At 37.2% G+C, this 11,718-nt stretch overlaps 1 long non-coding RNA gene across 1 annotated transcript; it reads left to right on the top strand.

Annotated features, from left to right (window-relative positions):
* Positions 1-3,639: 3,639 nt before the first annotated feature.
* LOC148696129 (uncharacterized) lies at positions 3,640-10,639 on the top strand. Its single transcript, XR_015963796.1, has 2 exons — positions 3,640-3,882; positions 10,153-10,639. It is a non-coding gene; the product is annotated as an uncharacterized LOC148696129 (long non-coding RNA).
* Positions 10,640-11,718: the final 1,079 nt, after the last annotated feature.

The raw sequence follows: 11,718 nt of genomic DNA, 5'->3' as shown, positions 1-11,718 counted from the left end.
TTTTACGTTTTTATTTTATTTTAAAAGCATGAATTTACGAAATTGCCCTAGAGGCAAGGACTTTGACTTTCGTTGACCATCGACTTGAGAGATGTGGGACTTATTCTTTAAGCATATCCTCGTAGTACTCTTTGGTACGAACGTATAGGCAAAAGCCGTTTGCGAGTCCGGATTATAACGGTATAGTTACGGACGTTCGAAATTGGTTATTCAAGGTTTAGTGTTTATTTAAATTAAATCCCCACTTTGTGGGGGAAGCCCAAAATCAGAAATGGAGGGAGGAAAGAAAGAAAAAAAAAAAAAAAAGAAGAAATGGAGGTGGTTTCCGTCCACCCGCACCCACCGCAGGTCCATCTTCCAAGGCTGATTCCGGCCAACTCCGGTGGAGTTTTTGGATGCCACCACTACCATCTTGAAGCTCTCATTCCCCTCTACAAAACCCACCCAAGAACCACCTTGATTAACCATGGTATGAGGCGGTTTGAGGCCACGAAAGTTGACGAAAATCAATGGTGCTCCGGCTACCCTTTTCGATTTTCCGGCAAATCGGCAAAGCGATGGCCGATGCCACCACTTGGGCTTTGTAGCCCATCATCCCAAGAGCAAAACCCAACCAACCTTGACCCCGTTGGACCACCGTAGACGACGAATCGACGTCGGAAAGTTTTAGGCACCCACCGGCTTTGTGGGCAAAATTGACCATCTTCCGTCCACTTTTGGACTTCGTGGCAGGTATGAAAATTGCTCCACTCACTGAGATCTTCATTTCTGTGAAGTTTGAGAATTTTTGGAAATAGTTGGATTTTCCGGCGAGTCAGGGCGGCCGACCGCCACCCGCGGCGGCGAGTGGCCAGTGGGCCGCCAATGCTATTTTTAGGCTATGTCAAATGTCTTGAATTCAGTTTTGTATTTGAATGACGTAGGTTGATAGTTGGAACCTAAATTCGTTACGATACGTTACTTGATAAAAATGTGAATCGATGATCCGACCGTTGGATCGTCACTAAAATTGGATACATTATAATACATAATATTTAAAAATCATAGGAATTTATGGATCGGGAATCCGACTTACGGATCTTCCTGAATTGGATTTGTAAGTTAGTAAAATAAATGTTCACGGCCACTTGTTTTAGGCAATTGGCGGAGATCTGACCGTTGGATCGTAATGAAATTTTTATATGTTATTCTAGAAACATATTGTGGATCGTTGGGAGTTGCGGATTGGGAATCTGATATGCGGATCTTCCGGGTCAAGTTATACAGGGTTGTAAACCCTACCGTCGATCTTTGATCGACGGTTGACTTGTGATCAATGGGTCTCAAACTATTTTAGAATGTCATTGAGGTTATGTTTTATGTGAATTACGTATTCTTCGGATAAGAGTTCTGAGATGTGATTTGATAATTGGTCACAGGGACCAATCATCAGGACACCTCGATGTGTGCGCTAGAGAATCATAGCGTGGACTCTAGGTGAGTCGATCTTTTCCTTTTTATCGTACATATTGTTGAGAGTTCTATCGACGCTTTTAAATTGATTAGGTATATTACCTTCGTATAATTATTGTGAATGCTTGAAGTACCTATATGAACTACGAATGGCTTGATCCCTGTCTAGGGTACGTAGGCAGTCTAACGAGACGTTAGATGCAGCCATAAAATATTTGAGACAAAAGCCTTGTTTGGGAAATTGAGTAATGCGAAGGAAATTAGTAAATGCAAGTTTTAGTTTTATGAATTAGTTTGTTAAATTAGTGTTAATTGGGTTATCATGGATAATTATCCCTGAAAATAAGTAGTTTGGGTGTAGGGCGTTATTGATTGTACACTTCTCACTGTATTGTTTATAATTGAAAATGCTACGACATGGTTGAATATTAGATTGAATCATGGTATATCCATAGGTATATTACTTGCATATAATTATTGGGAATGCTTTCAAGTGCAAAGGTGAACTCAGGACACCCAGGTAAGTTCAGGTGAGTTTATGGTATTAGTTGAATCGATTGAGTTATAACATGACTACAGTTATGAGTTAGGCAACTTCGATACTGTCGTACTGGTTGCCATGAGTTCCACATGTTATATTGAGATGCATTGAGAGCTCATAAACTTGCACCCCGGTGTTAGTGCTCCCGCCCGTGGCCAGGGCACAGTCCTTCACGTGATGTTCACCTCCCGCACCTTACGCTCACCTTGGATTCAAGGTAGGTGCACAGTCTTGTCGTACAGACCACTTTAGGTGGTTCCAACTCGTAGGTGACCCGCGATTATTCGCCCAGTCTTCACGTGATCGTAGCACTTGAGCGTATTTATTTACACCCAGTCCTATCGTACAGACCACTTTAGGTGGTTCCGACTCGTGTGCAGGTATACTTATTTAGCTATTTGCTAGCCAGGATTGATGAGATATGGATAAGTCGTACAGGTCACTACAGGTGACTCCGACTTATATGCTAGCCATGATTGATGAGATTGAGATATGGATAAGTCGTACAGGTCACTATAGGTGACTCCGACTTATATGCTAGCCAGGATTGATGAGATATGGATAAGTTGTACAGGTCACTATAGGTGACTCCGACTTATATGCTAGCCATGATTGATGAGATTGAGATATGGATAAGTCGTACAGGTCACTATAGGTGACTCCGACTTATATGCTAGCCAGGATTGATGAGATATGGATAAGTCGTACAGGTCACTATAGGTGACTCCGACTTATATGCTAGCCATGATTGATGAGATATGGATAAGTTGTACATGTCATTTTAGATGACTCTGACTGATATATCACTTTGTATTGATTTAGTTCATTTGGCCTACTTATTAATGTATGGTGGAGTTGATGGCAAACCGTGGTTTTGGTCATTTCTGAGTATGGTTTGGATATATGTATATATGTTGTACTGTCTTATGGAAAACGATACGGGTTTTACATTTAGAGACATTACTTTTAGAGAGGTAATAACTTTGGAAAGCTTGGTTTTATTGCTTACTCACACCTTCTGTTTGGTGCCCTCCAGGTTTTAGCTGCTGAGTTTGTATCGACAAGAATCTGTGGCGAATCTTAGTATTGATGGATATTTTTGAGGGTATGATTCTTACCCATACTACTGTACCTTACTTATGCTCTGACATCACGTGTGAAAATGGGTTCGCTCCCACTCGTAGCGCACTCTGGTACTTAGACACTTTTAGATTCAAATTTATTCACTTTTTATACACTATCACATTTTATGGCTTCGTTACCTTCCAGGTGTCGGCCAGCACAGCTCGATTCAGGGTCCAAGTGGACTTTCTGGGTCGGGGTGTGTCATTAGACATTCAAAATTTTTAAATGTGTGAAGTCAAACATAATTAATGAATTTGCTGATGTGGAAACTAGTCAATGAGTTTTATTCAAGTAAAAAACTTATGTCGGGTTTTATGGAGAGAAAATTAAGTTTTAAGGGCTAAAGTTATATTTTCAGATAAAAAAATGGTTTATTTGGATTTTCAACATCCCATTTTTCCAACCCCATCTAACACCATCATTTCCCTCACTAACTTTCTCTCTCTTTTCCCTCTCACTTTCTTTTCCTTTTTGACCGATTCTCCTTCTCCCTCTCTCTCTTTACCTAGTCAACTTTTCCCTCATTATTTTCAGAACTCTCACCCTCTAAAACTCTTTTTCTCTCTTGACACTCATTCTCTTTAGCACCGAAAGAGAACCATCACTCTCACCACCAATCCATTCACAAATCGAACTCCAAAACCATGAAACCTTAATCTCTGGGATGAGAGGAACCTAGCCATACCATTGCATGTGCCATTGGAGCATTGGGCAGTGACCTGCTATGGGACTCGAGAGCTTTAAGCTCTCACCTTCAATATCAGGTGAGATTATTTCCTTCTCTTGAAGTTTATGTTGGATTTGAGCTTTAAATTGTGTGTTCTTAGCCTTGCAATTTCTTTGAAACCTTGTCCAGTTTCCGGTCACCTCATCCGAGCAAACTCCAGCGAGTTTGAGGTCTTTGGAGCTCATATTCTACTTGAAACAATCCCAATTACTTAAATACCTCTTTGCATGTGAAAATTAGTTGGAAATTACTAAGGTTTGACACGCATGCATACTGTTTTTCCCATTCCCAGAATCTAGCGAAGAAACCTGGGCCTTGCAAGCCATTTTCGAACCAATTGTGACCACAGACGAGAACCCCAATGGTATATTTTGATTCTTTGTTTATGGGGCTTTAATTTGATATATTGGGTTACTAGTTTTAGTTGAGTTTTGGGTCTGAACATAAGGTTTGGATCCTTCCCAGATTTTCTGACAAAAATCTGCAAAAGAAGAAGAGAAAAAAAAAAGGGGGCCCAAACATTTGGGCCGACCCGCAAGTGCAAACGGGTCAACCCGACCGGGTACACACAAAAAAGCCCAAAACCCAAACCTAGAACCATCCCAAACCCATGACCTTCCAACCCAGATCCAGATCTGAACCCGGGATCCGGCCTAACCCAAATTCCAAATATTCCTGGAATATTCCTTAAAATATTCTTTGGAATATTCCTTGTGTTGACTTTTTCGAAATTTTCTTGGAAACCTTCTTAGGCTAATTTCGACGTCCCCGAGTACGTTTTTGACATCCATTTAGTGAAATTTCAATGTTTTAACGTGATTGAACGTCGGGGTGTCTCGGTTGACTTTTTAGGGTTGATCGTTGACTTTTTCGATGCTTTGATTCCGAATCCACATTGTGTTTTCCCAAATTTAGTCGTTTAAGTTGAGTTTTACTAATAGGTCCCAATATTATGTTTAGGTGCGATTACTATCAGAGACTTTGGTGTATATGTGATTTTCCCAACTACCGCTTTTATATATTATGACGTGACATGCTATGTTTAGCTTTAGAAATAGACTCTTCGTACACTTTATGTTTTTAATATTATTTGTGAGCACAAACTTGTGACGTGACATCCTTGCGTTTTACCTGCTCATTATTACATGTTTGCAAGGTATCTCTTAGTTATTTGTATTGTCCTGGGCCAAAGACCAGCTTCACGTGTAGTTCACATGCACCGTTTAAATTCGCTTGGATCCATAGTTAGGTGCCAACCTGTCCTTTTGTATTGATGTGATGCGACTAGCACAACTCACATGATATAGTACTAGAATGTAAAATCTACATCTAGCCCGTTCCTTTGTTTGAATACCTCTGCAATGGACTTGTGTGCCTACATAAATTAATGAGCATTGATTTCTTATGATATCGATTTGAGATTTAATGTTGAGGAAACTTATTGTTGTACCCTACATCTTTTAACTCACTTTTGTTGCAGGGTACCGTATTTAGGGATGGGCAAAATACTCATGGGTTTGGGTAACCGCGGTTACCCGTCTATTTAAAGATCATGGTTATGGTTATAGGTAACTGTTTAGACGAATAAATGGTTATGGGTATAATTGTTTATCCATGAAATTTAAATGGGTGGTTATGGGTATTACCCACAGTTATAACGGGTATCCATCGGTTATGGCTTTTACCCGCGATTATACGGGTATCCATTTACCGATTTAATTTAATATATGTAAAAATTAAAAAAAAAAATTACTGCAGGATTTTGAGGATTTTAGAAGCAAGCTCTCTCTCTCTCTCTCTCTCTCTCTCTCTCTCTCTCTCCTTCCTCTAGTCCGGACCCTCTCTTTTCCAGCTCCGCTGCTCTTTCGCTTCGTCTTCTTCCTTCCTAGCGACTTGTGACCCGTCTCACATCTGGCCGTTGCCGATTTGCAAGCGCAGGAAAGTATATATGAAGAGGAAATAAATGCAAGATGGTTATGTTGTTGGTTTTCTTCTTTGCTAGTTTATATAAACGGTGGACACCTTTGTTTTCCCACTTGCTTTCTACAATGCAAGATTCTTTGCTTATATTACCAAAAAGATTTGGCTTGATGCTGCTATTTACTCTCCTTGAATGTGGTAAAAACTAATTTTCATTTTTGTTTTGTACTTTGGAGCTTTGAATCATCTAGTATTCAAGATAATGACTACTTTTTGTTTTTAGAAGCTTTAGTTTGTAATCATATGGATTATAATTAAAGACTTGCTTGGGTGTAGCAAAAAAATATCGTGCGTAAATTATTATTTCAATTATTGGAATTGCACGAAGATTTAAATGATTAAAATAGGGAAATGCATGCATATACCTATAACGGTGTTTAATTATTGAAAAACGAAAATTATGACAAATTTTTCTTTCGTAATTTTCAAGTTGTTGAAAAAAACATGTAGACGAGTGAAAAAAGGGGTAAATGGGTAAAAAAATGATAAACGGGTTCAAAAACGGGTAAATGGTTATGGTTAAATGGGTAAATTGTCACATCTCGGCCCAGGCCCCCACCACATCCAAGGCTCGACTCCACCGTAGCACGATATTGTCCGCTTTGGGCCCTTACCACGCCCTCATGGTTTTGTTTCTGGGAACTCAGACGAGAACTTCACAATGGGTCACCCATTATGGGATTGCTCTCACGCGCTACTCGCTTAACTTCGGAGTTCCGATGAACTCCGAAGCCAATGAGCTCCCAAAAGGCTTCGTGCTAAGTAGAGATGGGAATATACATATAAGGCTTACATGATCCACACCCTTGGGCGATGTGGGATGTCACAATCCACCCCCCTTAGGGGCCCGACGTCCTCGTCAGCACACATTCAGCCAGAGATTAGCTCTGATACCAAATTGTCACATCCCGGCCCAGGCCCCTACCACATCCCGGGTTCAACTCCACCGTAGCACGATATTGTCCGCTTTGGGCCCCGACCACGCCCTCACGGTTTTGTTTCTGGGAACTTACACAAGAACTTCCCAGTGGGTTACCCATCATGGGATTGCTCTCGCACGCTACTCGCTTAACTTCAGAGTCCCAATGAACTCCGAAGCCAATGAGCTCCCAAAAGGCATTGTGCTAAGTAGAGATGGGAATATACATATAAGGCTTATAAGATCCACACCCCTGGGCGATGTGGGATGTTACATAAATGGTTATGGTTAAATAGGTACACGATTATGGGTATGGATAACCATTTATAAACGGTTATGGTTATGGGTATAACCATTTATGCAATTACCCAACGGGTAAACGGTTATGCGGGTATGAACATAAACGGCTATGAGTAAATAACCGTGGTTACCTGCCCGCCATAACCCTTGCCCATACTTAACCGTATTGCATACTATTATTATAATATTTTTAAGAAACCATGTACTTATTTTACAACGAGGGGTTACACTTTTCGAAAATGTTTTACAAAACTTTATTTTGAAGCCCATTCACCCTTATTTTTTGCCCCTCCAAGATGTTAATGGCAGAGGATTTCGTGACAACGAGAATTGTTGGCAAAAGCTATTATGTAGGTGACTTTTCTTTTTGGTATAAATGTCATTACTCTTCTTTTACTGCAATTTATTTATGCTTTAACATCACTGGTGTGATATGGGTTCAATCCCTGCTCACATGCGCACTCTAAATTAGTCACTTTTAGGTTTTAATTTATTTACATTTTCCACATCATTATACTTTATGGCTTCGTCACCTTCTAGGTGTCGGCCAGCACATCACGATTTGGGTGTCTAAGTGAACATTCCGGCTCGGGGTGTGTCATGATTGACTTAATAAAATATATAAATAAATAACTTAAATTTGCTAATTTATTTTGTAAAAAAATAAAAAAAAATAAAAAAAAACCTTTAATTTAATGTACAAAATAAGTGTGTGACAAGATGCTAGTATATAATTAAGCAAGACTAGATTTAGTAGGATTCTAGCAACGATACTTATTACCAGATTTTAGTAGGGTGAGAGAAACAAACACAGAACCTCAAGCACCAAAGTAAATTTTTTTTAACTACTTGAACTACAAACCCCTTGCATACCCCATATAATACTTGAAAACAATATTATATTGGGGTTTATGTCTCCCACTGTTTTTTTTTTTTTTTTAAACTGAGACAACAATTACGGCATGCTTAATATGACCTCAACATGAGGTGATAATTAATGAATTTCTCATGCTCTTGATTTAATTTTCCATACAACCAATCACTTTAGTACCCTGCTTAGTTACAAGCCCACTACAAAGCTCGACATCTCCCACTATTATTATTTTTTTTTTCTAGTTATATAGTTTATGTATAACTAATCAGTTTTAATGTGCTAAATAATCATATGAAAACGTGTTTATTTCCCTGTCTACCATTAGGTTTAGTTTTTCTGCAACTATTTTTATTATGGGGTAGACTCCCGATTTAGTGCATATATTATTACTTAGTGAAAATTAGGTCCCTAAATTATTATTATTTTTATAAAATAAGTCACTAAATTCAATAAAACTGCTAATTTCATCCTTACTATCTTATTCAAAATTATTTTATGCAATTTTTCATCAACTTAAACCACATGATACATTCTAAAGGGTAATACTCTCATTTTCTTGCTTATAAGCCCTTAACGTTCCATATAGGTTGCAAAACTAACGCCTAATTTACTCTCCAAAGTTAACTTTATACACAATACCTTTGAGAAAACAAAGTCTTTGGACTCATGTAAAACTACCAATCTACTCTTCAAAATGTATCACATGCTAGTCATGTGACTTAAATTAACGAAAAATTAAATAAAATAGCTTAGTTTAAGGATTAAATTTTTCGTATAAATAATTTAGAGACCTAATTTTCACTCAGTTAATCATTTAAAAAGTAAAGCAGCAGTTCACCCTTTATTATATATATATATATATATATATATATATATATATATAGTTTTGTACGTGTAAGTGTATAACTAGTTTGTGTTTAGCCTCCTAGCTAATACTACCTCAGCTGCATTCCTGATTTGCAGAGAAAAATTACAGATGTCCAATATAACCCAAACACTTTATTTTCCAAAATTTTTTGAGAAAAAAAAAATGATAAGTGAAGCGTTTATCCTTTATTATATAAAAATATGAAAATAATAATGAAATTCTGACATGTGTTTCAACTGTCAGCAAATTTCTCACTTATCTCTCAAATATATACTGAGAGTCAAATATAACAACAAATAGTTTTGCTTCAGTAAGATATATATACTTATAGTTAGTTTTCTATATAGTTTAAAATTTTTATGTCCTATTGTTGTTTCTCCGTTACGATTTGTCTCCGAATTAAAATCAGGTATGGATCTTCTTTGTAATCCTGTACCCAAGTACACAAACTTTTGTAGAATCAAAACATATATAAACCTACTTTCCACTGTACCAATGGCTGGCTGTCTAAGTTGGACATTCAAAACCAGTAGTACGTACGGCAGCATGAGTGTTGAATAGTTAGGCAAATTTTGGATATGAGAGTCAAATCATTTAACACGTTTAGCTTCAAGATTTTTTTTCAGGAATTTTAACGAAAAGCATCCGGTACTGTTTATTTTAACGAAAAATCATATTTTTACTCTAAAAGTTAATCTTAGTACTATTCACTTATAACACCTTCTTGTCATTTTTTGTTAAAACTCAAAGTTTTCAAACCTTTTTTATTAGTTTTTTTTTTTTTTTTTTAGCTGACCGATGCATGCTAAATTTGAATTAACAATGAGATATCACATTCCCTGTTTGACAGATCGGATAAAGGATCGGATAAGATTAGTTATACAGACTCGGGTGTTTGGCGTTCACTCGTACTAAATAAACGCCGGATTAATTTAACCAGTCGGATAGGATAACACGGTATACACCCGCTTAATAAAACCAACCAAAACGCCCGGATTATTTAGTCGGGGAAGAAGAATACGGGAGAGAAAGGGAGGGAGTTTGGGGGGTGTGGCGGAGAGAGCTGGGGAACAATTATTTGGGATTCTTCTGCAGTCGGGGAAGAAGAAGGGAGAGAGAGGGAAGGTGTTTGGGGGGTGCGGAGAGATCTGGGAACAAAAAAATGATTTCACTTTTTAAAATTTTTTTTTTTTTTAAGTTTGATTCCTCCTATCTAGTATAATATCAAACACAGTATAAATAATACGGTCACTAGTCCGATACTGCACCAAACACCTGACTAATTTAGTCAGTACTATCCGGTGGCTATTTATCATATCTGACAGAAATAGTCAGTACAGTCCGAGCTGCCAAACGAGACCTACAGATTGAGACGTATGGTTATTGGCGCTTGGTTTCAAATAACCAAGAAAATAAGGTTGCTGCTTGACTAGTGCGATTCACACGGTGACCAAAGATTGCATAATTTCCATGCCTGGTACACGAGACATGCATGAGTGCTTCCCAGAAACAAAGCAACTTTATTCTTGCCCGAGTGATTCGAATTGGGTTAAACGACAACGTATATTTGAAAAGAAAACATTAAGTTAAATATACATGTGTGTGTAAAATATACATGTATGGACCAAATGGCTACAGAGTTTAATGGTTTATCAATAGCGCGGTGACGCTAGATAGCCGATGCATACTTTGGAAGTCATGGACAATGAGAGATTTTTTAGTGTAACCGGAACATGATAGTAGGATATGTATATTAAAAAGTTGATAATTTAAAACAATAAAATTTCTCACCACTTACATAAAAACACGTGGTGCACTACTCGTATTCCGATCATAATGAAAAATTTATTGTGAACGAGGATTTAAACCAGAGATATGGTCAACCTTCACAAATACTCCTTCCATGACGTTTGGAAACTCAATGTGACACCATCAACTACACAACTTTGGTTTTTTTTTTTTTTTTTGATGTTATGTTTACTTATATTAATATTGATATATTCATTGATAGTTCTATAAATTTGCACATCGATATCGATATTAGGTTGTCTTCGACGGGAATTATAGAAATTTGCAATAGGGGTGGGTATATTAACTCATTCAGATTTAGTCAAAATTATAAAGAAATCTCTCAAAAAAAAATCAAATGTTTGAAATTTGTTATGGGTTCTATCAAATTTTTTGAAGTGAATCGATAAATATCGTCGATATTTATTGATTTTATAGGGCGAAGTTTGCATTTCACCATCTTTCCATATCGATCTTAATCTTTGAATATTTTGACAGAACTATCAACGATTTCGTGAATATTTTGACACTGATTTGGTAGCAAATCGGTGGTCGTTGGAGATGCATCCACATTGGATCACTGCTGAAAAAACCAAAGCCAAGAAAAAAAATATATATCTACAGATTATTCGGTCCCCTTTGGAGATATCATCCTTCAAATGTTATGCCGTAATCACTCTTTCAAGTGAAAGCTTGATATTATTGAGGATCTAAGGTTGGTAAATCTCTGCTTTTTATATCAGAAATCTGCCAGACCACACCGTCCATATTACATATGCCTCACAAAATTAGCGTTGCTAAGCAACAAGCTTCTAGATATGCTATAATCACAATTTTTTTTTTTTTTTTTTTTGGGTCAAATGATGGATTTATTAGATTAGAGCATTTTCATAGGAGACGTCAAATCCAAAATATTAAATTTCAATTTAATGATTGACTTGAAAATTTGACATATTGTTAATATTTTACTTCCACCCGATATGCCACATTTTATTGTTTTATTTATTATTTTTTTTAAAACAAAAATAATAAAGTTGGGTTGTTGTTGGTTAATAATAAAATAATACTTAAATATGTTAGCATTTAAGGTAAGATACGTGAAATGCCTTTGGAAATAGCAAAAACCATATTTGAAGGTACTATC

Source organism: Pyrus communis, chromosome 6, assembly GCF_041283825.1.
Source record: "Pyrus communis isolate YQ-2024b chromosome 6, ASM4128382v1, whole genome shotgun sequence".
Lineage (NCBI taxonomy): Eukaryota > Viridiplantae > Streptophyta > Magnoliopsida > Rosales > Rosaceae > Pyrus > Pyrus communis.
Note: the sequence above shows the minus strand (reverse complement) of the source record. Positions and strands in the feature narration are given on the sequence as shown.